At 52.0% G+C, this 13,372-nt stretch overlaps 1 long non-coding RNA gene across 2 annotated transcripts; it reads left to right on the forward strand.

The window, feature by feature from the left end:
* The first annotated feature begins 1,128 nt into the window (after positions 1–1,128).
* On the forward strand, positions 1,129–12,337 carry LOC119531101. 2 transcript variants are annotated; one of them, XR_005216215.1, is made up of 4 exons: positions 1,129–1,600; positions 4,653–4,740; positions 5,383–5,502; positions 12,288–12,337. It is a non-coding gene; the product is annotated as an uncharacterized LOC119531101 (long non-coding RNA). The 2 variants fall into 2 exon arrangements; XR_005216214.1 differs by lacking the exon at positions 12,288–12,337 and having other exon boundaries at positions 5,383–5,711.
* Positions 12,338–13,372: the final 1,035 nt, after the last annotated feature.

A 13,372-nucleotide genomic window follows, 5' to 3' on the forward strand; every position in this document is an offset into this window, starting at 1 on the left:
CTCACAAAAGCCTCGCAGTGCTAGAGAGCAGCACTCTCTAAACAAGCAAGTGTACCTCAGCCCAGCTCCAACTGGGGTTTTAATGTTAACTGCTCAATACAGACAGCGAATCTCCAATAAGCAGACAAAGGCTTTTGGTGATGACTGACCTTGGAGAGTCAGGGGACATATCTGTCTCAGGATGGGGAGCCCAGAGGATAGGGTGCTATCCCTAGACAGTGGGTGAATCTGGGAACTTTCTGTCCCTTTCTCTCTCTCCTAACCTGGGCGGCTTAGTGGAGAAAGCCTCAGCTGTTTTCAGCTCACAGTTCTCTGGCCCAGACAGGGGTGGAGATAGCAGAGTCAGAGAAACAAAGAATCTATTTATATGCAAATGACCTCTCTCTAGGGGGTGTATCTTCCCAAGAGAAAAGAGGAGGGGCTCAGCTCTACTACCTGCCTTCCATTCAGAACAAGATCCCAGAGCCTGGAGGAAAACAGCCACAGGCCACACCTTACACCAGTCTGGAGCTACAGGCTGACAGGCATCACCTGCTGGGCAGAAAAGCACAGGGTATGTCAGTCCTCTAAGACACACCATCAGGGAAACTGGATACTGAATATTTCCTCCTTCTGGGACCTGAGCCTGCTCTCATCTGGGAAAACCTGATTGGGGTGACCTAGGAGGTCAGATGCCTAGACAACAGAAAACTACAACCTACACTATGAAAAACGAAGTTATGGCCCAGTCAAAGGAACAAACTTACACTTCAACTGAGATACAGAAATTTAAACAACTAATGCTAAATCAATTCAAAAAGTTTAGAGAAGATGTGGCAAAAGAGATAAAGACTATTAAAAAAAATGGATGTACATAAGGCAGAAATCAAAAGTTTGAAAAAACAACTGGCAGAATCTATGGAAATGAAAGGCACAACACAAGAGATGAAAGACACAATGGAAACATACAACAGCAGATCTGAAGAGGCAGAAGAAAACACTCAGGAACTGGAGAAAAAAACACCTGAAAGCCTACACGCAAAAGAATAGATAGAGAAAAGAATGGAAAAATATGAGCAACATCTCAGGGAACTTAAGGACAAAATGAAATACGAGAATGTACGTATCATTGGTGTCCCAGAAGGAGAAGAGAAGAGAAGAGGCAGAAGCAATAATAGAGGAAATAATCAATGAAAATTTCCCATCTCTTATGAAGATGGCTGCAGAAACGTGGGCATGTGTGATGATGGGGTGTTGCCCAGTTCCTGCTGGGGTCACGTATACCTAGAAGCTTTCTAAGATCCCAGCACCCCCAGGATGGGGGCACTGCTAATGGCCTCTTGTTGGCAGGGTGAAAAGATCTGTCTCATCAAGCCGGCCTCGGCCAACTCCTCCCTTTACGAGTTCTGCCATTTGGCCTCCAACCACAGTGAGATGTTCTTTGTCGACCAGGTGATCAAATGCTACAAGTGCACTATCCCACATGGCCAGGTGCTCTTCATCTCATCAGCTGGGCCTGGGTGGCCCCAGGGACCCCAGGACCTGGGTCTCCTGCCTCACAGCCTGCTGCTGCTCCTGGGAAGTGAAGCCAGCAGGAGGGAGCCGTGTGGAGGAGGGCGAGGTGGGGCCACCCCCAAGGGCAAACCCGGAGGGCCCCCTGATGGCGATGGGAACTGCACCCTGAGCCGCTGGCAGGGCTGGGCCACCCCTGAAGGGAGAAAGAGAGTGTTTGCTTACTCTAAACTTTACAGTAAGGGATAGTTCAAGTATAGACAAAAGGAGGAATTATGCTATAAGCCTTTGCCACTTCCCTAGCCCAGATTATGTTGAAGTCAATTCTAGACAGATTGTTTCATCCATAAATATTTCAATTTCTATCTCTAAAATATTTTTTTAAGTAACACGATTAAAATACAGGCATCATCCCTTTAAAAAGTAACAATTAATAATAATCCTTTCGTATCATCAAGTATCCAGTCAATGTTCAGATTTTCTAAACGTCATATGTATATTTTTTGTATATTTTAAATTAGGATGAAAATGAGGCTCTTGCTTTTGGATTGATTTATATGCCCCAGATGGGTTCATAATACCCGGACTCTCCCTCTCCTCTCTGTCCCTCCCTCCCTCCCTGCTTCCCGCCTTTCCTTCTCCCTCTGCTCTTCTCCCTTCTTCTACCCCCCTCCTTCCCTCCCTCCCTCCCCCCTTTCGTCCCTCATACTCACAGTCCATTTTTTTTCCATTTTTTTCTTTTTTGTGAACTCTAACATATGTACACAACAGTGATAAGTTTCAATGGATGATTTCACAAGTAGTTAGAAAGCAAATTTCAAAGAACGTCATGGGTCGCAGTTTCACAGCTTCAGCCATTTCTGTTATTGTAAAATATCTCTTGATGTACAGCTCAACAAGTAGTCATATAGATAATTTCCAAAATTGTTATGGGTTACAGTTCCACAATTTCAGGTCTTTCCTTATGCAGTACAAGGTATATAAAGAAAAGAGAAGACCTTCAAGGCACAATTCAATGAGCAGCTATAGAACAAATGCCAAGGGCTGCAGTAGCCTACGGTTCCACCATGTCATTTCCCTCCTTGCAGCCCTTCCAACAGCCCCACTTCCAAAAGTGTGTATGTAACTATATAAAGCTTCCGTATTCCTAGACCTTTGTTCACTGTTACCTTGTTTGTCGCTGCTCCTTCCTTTGACTTAATCTTTCTCCATCTTCAGCAGAGTCTAGGCAGTGAGCACCCTAACTTGTTCATATTAAAACGGGGTGGCAATGGTATGGGGAAGGGGCCGCACCTGGTAGTTGATGTTAAAGCAGCTGTTGCCTCTGGGTGTTAGGACTTGTCTGCTATGGAGTTTCACAGAGTTCACATTAGTGATTACAGAGACAGTCTCTTCTCTTGTGTCTGGCTTATTTCACTCAGCATTATGTCTTCAAAGTTCGTCCATGTTGTCATATGTTTTACGACCTCATTCCTTCTTACTGCCGCATAGTATTCCACCATGTGCTTATACTACAGTTTGTTCATCCACTTATCTGTCGAAGGACATTTGGATTGTTTCCATCTCTTGGCAATTGTGAACAATGCTGTTGTGAACATTGGTTTGCAAAGATGTGTGCTTGTCACTGCTTTCAGATTTTCTGGTATATACCAAGGAGTGAAATTGCTGGGTCATAGGGTAACTCGATACCTAGTTTTCTGAGGAAAAGCCAAACTGTCCTCCAGAGTGTCTGTACCATTGTATGGTCCCATCAACAATCAGTAAGAGTTGCAATTTCTCAACATCCTCTCCAGCATTTGTTGTTTCCTGTTTGTTTAAAGTCAGTCATTTTAAATGGTGTGGGATATTGTCACATTGTGGTCTTGATTTGCATCTCCCTAAGAGCTGGTGAAGATGAACATTTTTTCATGTGTTTTTTAGCCATTTGTATTTACTCTTCAGAGAAATGTCTTCTCATATCTTTTGTCCATTTTATAATTGAGCTGTTTGTACTATTATTCTTGAATTATAGGATTTCTTTATATGTGCAAGATACCAGTCTCTTATCAGATACATGGTTTCCAAATATTTTTTTCCCATTGAGTTGACTGCCTCTTTACATTTTTGAGAAATTCCTTTGAGGTGCAGAAGCTTTCAATTTTGAGGAGTTACCATTTATTTATGTTTTCTTTAGTTGCTTGTGCTTTGGGTGAAAGGTCTAAGAATCTACCTCCTAATACAAGGTCTTGAATGTTTCCCTGTGTTATCTTCTGGGAGTTTTATGCTCCTGTCTCTTATATTGAGGTCTTTGATCTACTTTGAGTTAGTTTTTATGTAGGGTTGTGAGGTAGGGGTCCTCTTTCATTCTTTTGGTTATAGACATCCAGTTCTCCCAGCCCCATTTATTGAAGAGACTGTTATGTCCCAGTTCAGTGGATTTGAGGGCCTTATCAAAAATCAGTCGACCGTAGATCTGGGTGTTGATTTCTGAATTGTCAATTTGATTCCATTGATCTATGTGTCTGTCTTTGTGCCAATACCACACTGTTTGACAACTGTGGCTTTATAGTAAGCTTCAATGTCAGGCAGCGTAAGTCCACAGTCTATTTGTTGAGCTACTGGGGGGTTTCCTGGAGTCTGGGCCCCAGGTTCCTTCTCTGACACTAACATGGGCTGAGTCCCAACCCTCCCGGTAGATTGAGTGGCCCTGCCTTGTCCTCCTGCCTCCCCCCGTGTGTAGAGACCAGGGTGCCAGGGCCTCAGTGCTGTCTCCCTGTGTCCTTGAGCAAGTCCCCTCACCTCCCAGGCTCTCAGTGTCAGGGGCTGGATTCACTGTCTCTGCCTGTTCAGAGACAGCCTCTCTTTCCTGTGGGGCCCACCCCACCTCCTTTATAGGGTGAGGACCTCTGGGGGCATTCTGGGCAGCAGGTGCAGTGGCAGAGGTGGATGAAGATATCAAGGCCCTGGGCTGGCTGTTCTCTGTGCCCACCAGTCTGCTGGAGGCGCCGGGCCTGCTCCTGATCCAGAGTTGGTGTTGGCAGGGATCAAGCAGTCCTGGGCCCCGTCAACTCCCAGGCCCTCCGGACCTTCCCATGGGACCTTCCCTGGTGCCCATGCTGCAAGATGTGCCCAGTCTCGGTGGAGTCATGGAGAAGGGCTAGCTCCATCTCTGTCTCTCCCAGGCTGGATCGACACCACACTCATCCCTGTGGCCTGCCTGACCTTTGCAGCACATTTCCTCCACAGCCTGAGCGTGGAGATGTAGACGAGGTACGGCCTCTCCACACGACACCACCCTGGGCTCAGTGTGCAGGGCTTCCCAGGCTGTGCTCTGCCTGTCCCTGTCCCTGTCCCCAGGCTCGACAGTGCCTGTCCTTGGGTTCTGTGGGCAGCATCTTCCACACTGTGCTGTGTCTGTCCCTCGGCTCTGTGGGCAGGGTCTCCGTCCACCATGCTGCACCGTCACTGGTCTCTGCCCCTGGGTCAGTGTAATGGTATCTTCCCTCTCCTTGGGTGAGGCCTGTTGAACTCACTGGGCCTCCATGTGCACGTAGATGAAATGTGCAGTCTCATGAGCCTAAGGCCTGTCTTGGCCATCTTGGTGGGAATGGAGGCTGGAAACAGGTGACCCTTTGGTGGATTCTGGGTACATTGGAAGGCACACTCTTTTCCTGGCCACTGACCCTTGCTCTCTAGTGACCACAGTCATGGGCTTGTGTGAGAATGAAGCAGGCAGCTCCTGCCAAGGCCCAACTTTCACCCCCCAAACACAGTCCCCGTGCCGTGGAGCTGTTCCACCTCTGCAGGGCCCTGGTGGGGGACCCTGGGTCCTGTGGCCTTGATATGGGTTACTCTCTGCACACTACTGGCTGGCCCTCATTGCACTAAATTGTTCTCTGCTGTGGCTTACAGAGCTCATGAAGTGGAAAGAAGGTTGAAACTTGCAGCCTGACTCAGTTTCCAAACTTTGAAGTGGCCTGTTGGTACATGGGAAAGCATCTGCTTGAGGCATTCAGAGGAACCGGTTGCCCTGTATGTGTGTCTGAGCCCATGCTTCTCTATGGGGAGCAGGGGCTGGGGGGCTATTTCTTTGTGGGTAAAAGCCAGGGATGCCAGGATGCGGGTGTCTGAGCTTGTACCTCGGCTTGCCAGGCCTGGGCCAGGGGACCTGATCACCCCCTGGGGAGGGTAGTAGGTACGGGCGTGAGTGCCCTCTGCAGCCCCCCCGAGCCTGGGGAGCGAGGTCAAGGCAGCTCCCTTTTCCTCACCCAAAATGCCACGGGCAGGGGAGGCTTGCCGGAGGAAACCGCCTTTCTCCCAACTGCCCTTTCCCCACTTCCTTATCTTACCCACTCACTCCCTGGCGCCAAGGCCACTCCTGCCACCGCCAGCGCGCATGCCCGTGGCCAGAACAACCTCCGCCCCGCTGCAACGGCTCCTGCGTTCTCTCAGAACCAATCCTAGCCCCTATCCCTTCAGTATTGCCATTTAAGGCTGCTTCACCTCCTTTCCAGGCCTGCCCTTCTTACCAGCCTATATAACCTGTAATCACCCCTGAATAAATCTCTTTGGCGCATACTCCTACTGGATGAAGAGTGTCTTGTCCCTATCGCCGCCCTCCATACCTTGCACGCCTCCCGCCGAGGACCCCGGTCACGTCCTCCGCCTCGCCCTCGCCTCCGGGAAAGAGCCCCCGCCGCCGGTACCCTTTAAGCAGCCCCGAGAGCTGAGGGCTCGGCTACCGGCCGCCTCTCCCCCTAGAAGTAGTAACCGCGACCGCAACTGGTGCCCCGTGTGAGGAGCGTCTCCACACAACAGTTCAGCAGGTCGATCGCTCGCCCGGACGCCTCTCCAGCTTCCCGTTTCCTCGCCTGCAAGGTAGGGCCGCCTCTCCTTCGCCGCTTCTGGAGCCGTGGGAGGTTCACTGCTCCGAAGCCGCTCATCCCTTCCCCCACGCTCTCTTCATCCAGTAGGAACTCCTCCCTTCCCCTACGCTCTCTTCGTCCTTTTGTATGCGCACTTCTATGACCCCCGTTCCTCCTAACACTCTCCCTCTTCCCCTCCATTACTTTGCTGTAGTTCTTTGTATCTTTGTTTCCTCATTTGGTGCTGTGTGCCTCTTTGCAACCGCCCCCCCTGACTGCTCCCGTTGCCAAAGGGCACTGCTTTCCGCTCTCGCCGTCTCCTTCGGCCTTGCGGCCACAGTTTATCTCATTCTCTCTGCTCGGTAAACAACTCCTCCTCCTCCTCCCTGCCAGCCAGGCCGGCCCGGCTCGGGAGTAACCCCCCCTCCTCCCCCCTCAGCTATGGGTAATCGTATATCTACATGTCAGGCACCTCAAGTTCGTGCTCTAGCGGGTCTCCTAGACACGCATCGCTGTAAAGTGTCTGTCCGGCAGCTGCAGGTGTACTGGGACCTCCTGCTGCCTTTTAACCCATGGCTCACCACTTGCCATCTTTGGGACCCTGTTACTTATGATCGTCTTATTGATCGAGTCACTAATGCCATGGAACATGAGAGCAAGCGCTTCCCTCCCGGCTTGCTCCCCACCTTGATAACCATCCGCTCCTGCCTTCAAGGCTCCCTCCCCCCTGATCGAGGCCTCATTAAATCCAAGGAGGCCCTATCAACCCAGCCAACAGATTCAGATAGCGATACTAATTCAAATCATGACTCAGACACGGAGTCCTTAGTCGAGCAGATTAACAACGCGCTCGAGGTGACTCCCAAAAAGCAAAATAACACTGCGCCACGCCAAGATGGCGAACTTCCTCCTTCTTCTTCCATCGAGGGGAGGAAATGCTCCGGCGATGACATCAGCCCTAAGCTGGGCCGGAAACCACATATGCTTTACCCCGCCCTTCCACAGGGCGGAGCTAGTCCACCATCTTATGCCTTGGGCCCCACCCTTTCACAGGGCGGGGCTGATCCACCATCTTGTGTCTTAGCCACGCCCACCGCGCCGCCATCTTGCGACGCTTGGGGCCTCCCACTCCCACCTCCCCCTTCGGCGAGCTCCCCCTCGGAGCCGCTACCGGCAGCTGCCGCCGCTCCTTCCACCCTGCCGACTAACAACCCCTGGCTGCCTTCTACACCTCAAGGCAACCCTTGGGGCAACGCTCCCCCTACCCCCACTCCCGTGCCTAGCGCTCTTCAAGCGCGTCCTCCTTTCTCTCGTGCTTTTCGCTGCTTTCCTCTTAACCTTGCGCCCACCCCACAGAAACCGTATGACTGGTATCCCATTGACTCAGATACTATTAAGCAGCTTCGCAGGGCCGTCAAGGAGGACGGGTTAGGTAGCCCATACGCTTCCCAAATACTGCAGGATCTCGGCATGGACTATTGCATCCCCCAAGACTGGGCCTCGCTTGCCCATTCCATTCTTAACCCCGGTCAGTTTGTTAACTGGCGTGCTCACTTCCAAGCAAAAGCAGCTCAGCAAAGTGAGCAAGATGCAGCCCTTGGAGTCTATCATCCCCCTGAAGCTTATTTGGGCACTGAAGCATTTCTAAATGCGTCTGCTTATATTAATGCACCTGCCACCTTTTGGCCTATCCTTTGGGGAATCGCCTTACAAGCGTTTGCCAACTGCTCTGCCTGTCGGCCTAATAAATTCACCAAGCTCTTCCAGGAACCGAGTAAGCCTTTCGCCACCTTTGTCTCCAAAGTCGAAGAAACCTGCGCTCAAAAGGTAAGTAATCCCCAGGCCCAATATTACATGTGCCCATCCTCAAATCCTGGAAAATCGTACTGTAATTTCCCCAACAAACTATTACTGCCCGTACTGGGGGTGTGAAACAATAGCCACTGGCTGGAAACCTTCTGTCCCTGACAAATTTCTAAACCTCGCAGTAATCCCATATTCTTGCCAAAATCCAGGCTATCGCTATTTCAACAGGTACCCTTGTCCTAAAAGACTAATGCTCACCATACAAAACCCTGCCGATACGTCTTGGCTCTTGGGTAAAACTTGGGGCTTCCGAATTTGGCTATCGGGGTTCGATCGGGGAACCCTTATATTCATAAGAAAGGAGGCTATAAACCAACCAAAGAAAAATACTATTATAAAAAAGCCCTTTAACATTAGTCCCAACAAGGTCATTAACCCTCTTTTTCCACAGCCCTCCAGCCGCGTCTTAGCTCCGGCTAAACGCACCTCAACTACATCTCAAACCCCACCACCCCAGCTTCCTTTGCCCCCTTCTCGTTATTCCTCTCCCCTCCTCAGCCTCATCCAAGCCGCCTTTGCCTCAGTAAACTCCTCCAACCCCAATTTTACCTCATCCTGCTGGCTCTGCCTCTCCACCTCTTCCTCTCTATACGAGCCCGTTGCCTCCAACCTCTCCTTTTCAGAAAGCACAGAAAACAGCCCCTTGGAATGCATTTGGAATACCTCTGCCGTCCCCCTGACCTTTCATTCAGTCTCCTATACGGGAAAGTGCGTCCGCCCTCGCTCCAGTAACTCTCCCGACCTCACTGCCTGTGCCAGCTACTCATCTCCCAGCAGCTCAGCAAAATTTCTCATTCCTCATAACTCCTCCCAATGGCTCTGCTCCTCTACAGGACTTACCCCCTGTCTCAGCACGAATGTCATCAATGAATATAAAGAAACTTGCCTCCTAATTGTCCTTATCCCTAGGGTCTTATACCACAGCGAAGAAGACTTCTTCCTCCGTCTAGAAAAAACTGCAGCTCCTGCCCTTCTGCAAAAGTGAGAGCCCATCACCGTCCTTACAATTGCCTCCCTCTTAGGTCTTGCCGGCGCTGGCACCGGAATCGCTGCACTAGCCAGTCAAGACTCCGCCCTAACTCACCTCAGGGCGGCTGTTGACGAAGACATTCATCACTTACAAAACGCTATTCACCATCTAAAAAATTCTGTCAATTCCCTCTCTGAGGTAGTGCTCCAAAACCGCCGAGGTCTTGACCTTCTCCTCCTCAAAGAAGGAGGCCTCTGCGCCGCCCTAGGAGAAGAGTGCTGTGTTTATGCCAATTCCACAGGTCTCGTCGAGGATAGCCTGAAAAGGGTCCGAGAGGGACTAGAAAAGCGTAAAAGAGATCGTGAAGCCACCAGTTATTGGTCCAGTTTTTTCACTCCCATTCTCCCATACATCCTTCCTTTTCTTGGCCCCCTATTAATAATTATTCTAGCTCTCATCTTAGGACCCTGCCTCATCCGCAAAATTGTCCAGCTTGTAAGAAAACAAACGGATGCCATTTTTTCCTCGTTCGTGCAAATCCAGTATCAGCGACTCGCCACCTCTGACGCCCCCCACTCCAAGATAACAGCCAACCCCCCCGCGACCTCAACGCCACCCGTCGACTCGCCAACCGCGAGACCCTTCTCAATCACCTGAACATCGCTCTCACCTCGAGTTCCAGCTTCTCTGAACCCCTGAACTTTAAACCCCTCACCTTCGCCCAGCCCGCTGCAGCGAAGCCATTGTCAAGCGCCCGGGCACCACACCAACACTGAGCTCCAGCCTCGCTGAGCCACCGTCAACCCCTTTTTCCCTTCCCTAACCTCCCCCTTCCCTCACCCGTAGTGGGCCTCTCCGGTAAAGCCTCTTCCTCTAATTAGAAAAGAAAGGGGAATTGCGGGTGTCTGAGCTTGTACCTCGGCTTGCCAGGCCTGGGCCAGGGGACCTGATCACCCCCTGGGGAGGGTAGTAGGTACGGGCGTGAGTGCCCTCTGCAGCCCCCCCCGAGCCTGGGGAGCGAGGTCAAGGCAGCTCCCTTTTCCTCACCCAAAATGCCACGGGCAGGGGAGGCTTGCCGGAGGAAACCGCCTTTCTCCCAACTGCCCTTTCCCCACTTCCTTATCTTACCCACTCACTCCCTGGCGCCAAGGCCACTCCTGCCACCGCCAGCGCGCATGCCCGTGGCCAGAACAACCCCCGCCCCGCTGCAACGGCTCCTGCGTTCTCTCAGAACCAATCCTAGCCCCTATCCCTTCAGTATTGCCATTTAAGGCTGCTTCACCTCCTTTCCAGGCCTGCCCTTCTTACCAGCCTATATAACCTGTAATCACCCCTGAATAAATCTCTTTGGCGCATACTCCTACTGGATGAAGAGTGTCTTGTCCCTATCGCCGCCCTCCATACCTTGCACGCCTCCCGCCGAGGACCCCGGTCACGTCCTCCGCCTCGCCCTCGCCTCCGGGAAAGAGCCCCCGCCGCCGGTACCCTTTAAGCAGCCCCTAGAGCTGAGGGCTCGGCTACCGGCCGCCTCTCCCCCTAGAAGTAGTAACCGCGACCGCACCAGGATATTGGGAACTGGGATGGGGACCCATCCCCTGGGTGTGGATGCTGCCTTCATGTGTCCTTGACCAGGCCCCCTCACCTCCCCAAGCCTCAGTTTCCCTGTCTGTATGATACAAGGGCCGGATTGAGTCAGCGGTGACTGCTCAAGCATGGCCCGGAGGCCTACCTGGAGGGGCCATTTGGTAGTTTAGAAAGAGCATTGGGCTGAAAGATGAAAGGGGCAAGTGTGCATTCTACTTTGTGCCTTTGGCCTTGGTGCAATTATTCACTAACCCCATGCACTCCCCAAATGCCTCAGTGAGGACAGTCAAACCTACATGATGAGAGACTTGAGGTCGGCTGTGTTTCTGCGTCAGCCAGGCAAGAGACCCTCTCACTGACCCCGCTGTGAAGTGGGAGTGCGTGTGCATGTGCGTCTGTGTCAGTGTGTGCATATTTGGGTATGTAAGTGTGTCTGTGTGAGTGTGTATGTGTGCTCCTGTGTGGTAGTACGTATATGTGCGAGCATGTGTTCATGTGCCTGCACATTTGCATGTGTGTGTTGGTGTGTGTGCATGTGTGTACATGTGTGTACATGGTATATCTGCATGCAAGTATGTGTGCATGTGTGAGTGTGACTTCTCTGTGTGTGCATGTGCACAGAGGGACATGTGTGTGTCTCTGTGTGAGAGTCAGGGACTCCCTGCGGCTTGGAGGGGACGAGGTGGGGAAGTGTGATGTGGGCTCCTTGCTCTGTGCTGCCCCCTTGGGCTCCCCCTCGCCAGCCTATTGTCTCTGTCCCAGTTCCATGCCCTGCTGAGCACTCCTTTGGGGCCCAGGAGCACTTTGCAAAACTGCCTGTGTCCCTGTGAGGGATGCTGGCTAGAAGCTTTTTTCTGTTATGTATCTTTTTTTTTTTTTTGCAGTTGTGGTCTTCCCAGGAAGTTGCTTTCTTTCTGATAAAAGTCACAAAGAAATAATTTTATTAGGGACCTTTTGCACTTTGGGTGTAGTTTGAGCTGAGACAACTAAAAAGATTCTTTCATCTCTGCTGACCGGGTCTCAATTAAATTTATCAACAGCCCCCTGGAATGAGAAGCCCAAAGCCAGGCTCTGGCAGAGGAAGTGAGAGCCCAGGAGGGGGAGCTGGCACAGCCTGGGGGGTGCCCACGCCCATCAGTGGTCAGGAGTATGGGACTCGCCAGCTAGGCAGAGGTTCAAGGTGTCACCATGGAGTCGAATCCCATGGTGACAACGGTCCAGGCTGTCCCCTGGGACTTGGGCCCCTCCTCTGCAGAAGGCATGATGATAGTCCCTGCTTTGAAGGCCATAGGGGTGTTCCAAGCTCCAGTTCTCCCATGGGTGGCTGCTGGGCACAGCAGGCCACAGGCACCTCCTTTGTTGGACCCTCCCGGGGTCCATGAGGGATGGTTGGCAGTTGGGCAGGCTGCTGCTGGCGGAGGCCCCTGGAAGTTCCTGGACACTGGGGATGCCCCTGGGCTGGGGGTTGGCTGCTCACCGGGGCCGGGCAGCTGGCAGGGCCCCCCTGAGCTAACCCTCCTCTCCTTCCCCAGCCCACCCAGGTTCTCACAAATCTGGGAAGCAGCTGCTGCCTCCTTGATTCCAAGGAGCTGGAATTCTCAATGGAGCTTGCAGATCATGGACTGAAAAACAGGTGGGAAAGTATCTCATGCAGGACAATGGGGCGGAGAACAGGGTGGCCAGGTGGGAAAGAAAGTGCCAGAGCCTGGAGGAGGGAATGTCCAAGGGCTCATTTTCCTACCCATGAGAAATGTCACAGGAGGTGCTGGCAAGTGGCACCTGGCATGGGCTGGCCCAGAGTGTGAAGCAGCCTGAGTCAGACATCCCAGTGCTGCCCCATCCTCCTGACACTGACCTGCCCTGAAGGGTGGACGGACACAGACAATAGCACCCTCCCACCCAGGGGAGCAGGCTTAGATGGTGGAAGCAGGTGGACACCCCAGGATTGCTGGGAGACGTGGGGAAGGAATGTGAGCCAGCACGAGGCCAGGTGGAAGGAAGGCAGATCCCAAGGTGGGGAAAGACTGCCAGGTGTGGACCCAGAAAGGCCTGGAGAGGGCAGGGAGACGGTAGGTGGGACTCTGTGGGAGCAGCAGCTGGTGACTGGGAAGGGCGGGCAGTCCAGCGGGGTTCTGCTGAGCCCAGAGGTGGAGGCCCGGGAGTGGGTCGCAGAGCCCGGGTTCGGGGTGGGGATGGGGTGGATGACGTGGTGGTTTCACATACCTGTGGGTTTTTGCCCCGGAATGTTGGGGAATTGTGTTTGGGTCACGGAGGCATTGCAAGTGGTAATGCACGTGCATCCAGATCTTGTTAGGCAGTGTGCCTGCATGTATTAGCTTGGGTGTAGGATTCCTGTGTTGTGAATGTTTGGGAATGTGTTGTTGGGGCTCATTCGCATGTTCTTAAGGCACATTGAATGGCCATGAATGTTTCTTATATTGATTTTCAGATGTGCATCTACATATATTAGTATGGTAGGGTAGCTGTATGGCATTTAGTGGTGTATTATTTAGGGTTCTCTAGGGAAAGAGAATCAGTGAGAGGGATCTATGAGTATAAAATTTATAAAAGTGACTCATGCAACTCTGGGTAACTGAGAACACTCAGGGCACATTGA

This window comes from Choloepus didactylus, chromosome 4 (genome assembly GCF_015220235.1).
Source record: "Choloepus didactylus isolate mChoDid1 chromosome 4, mChoDid1.pri, whole genome shotgun sequence".
NCBI lineage: Eukaryota > Metazoa > Chordata > Mammalia > Pilosa > Megalonychidae > Choloepus > Choloepus didactylus.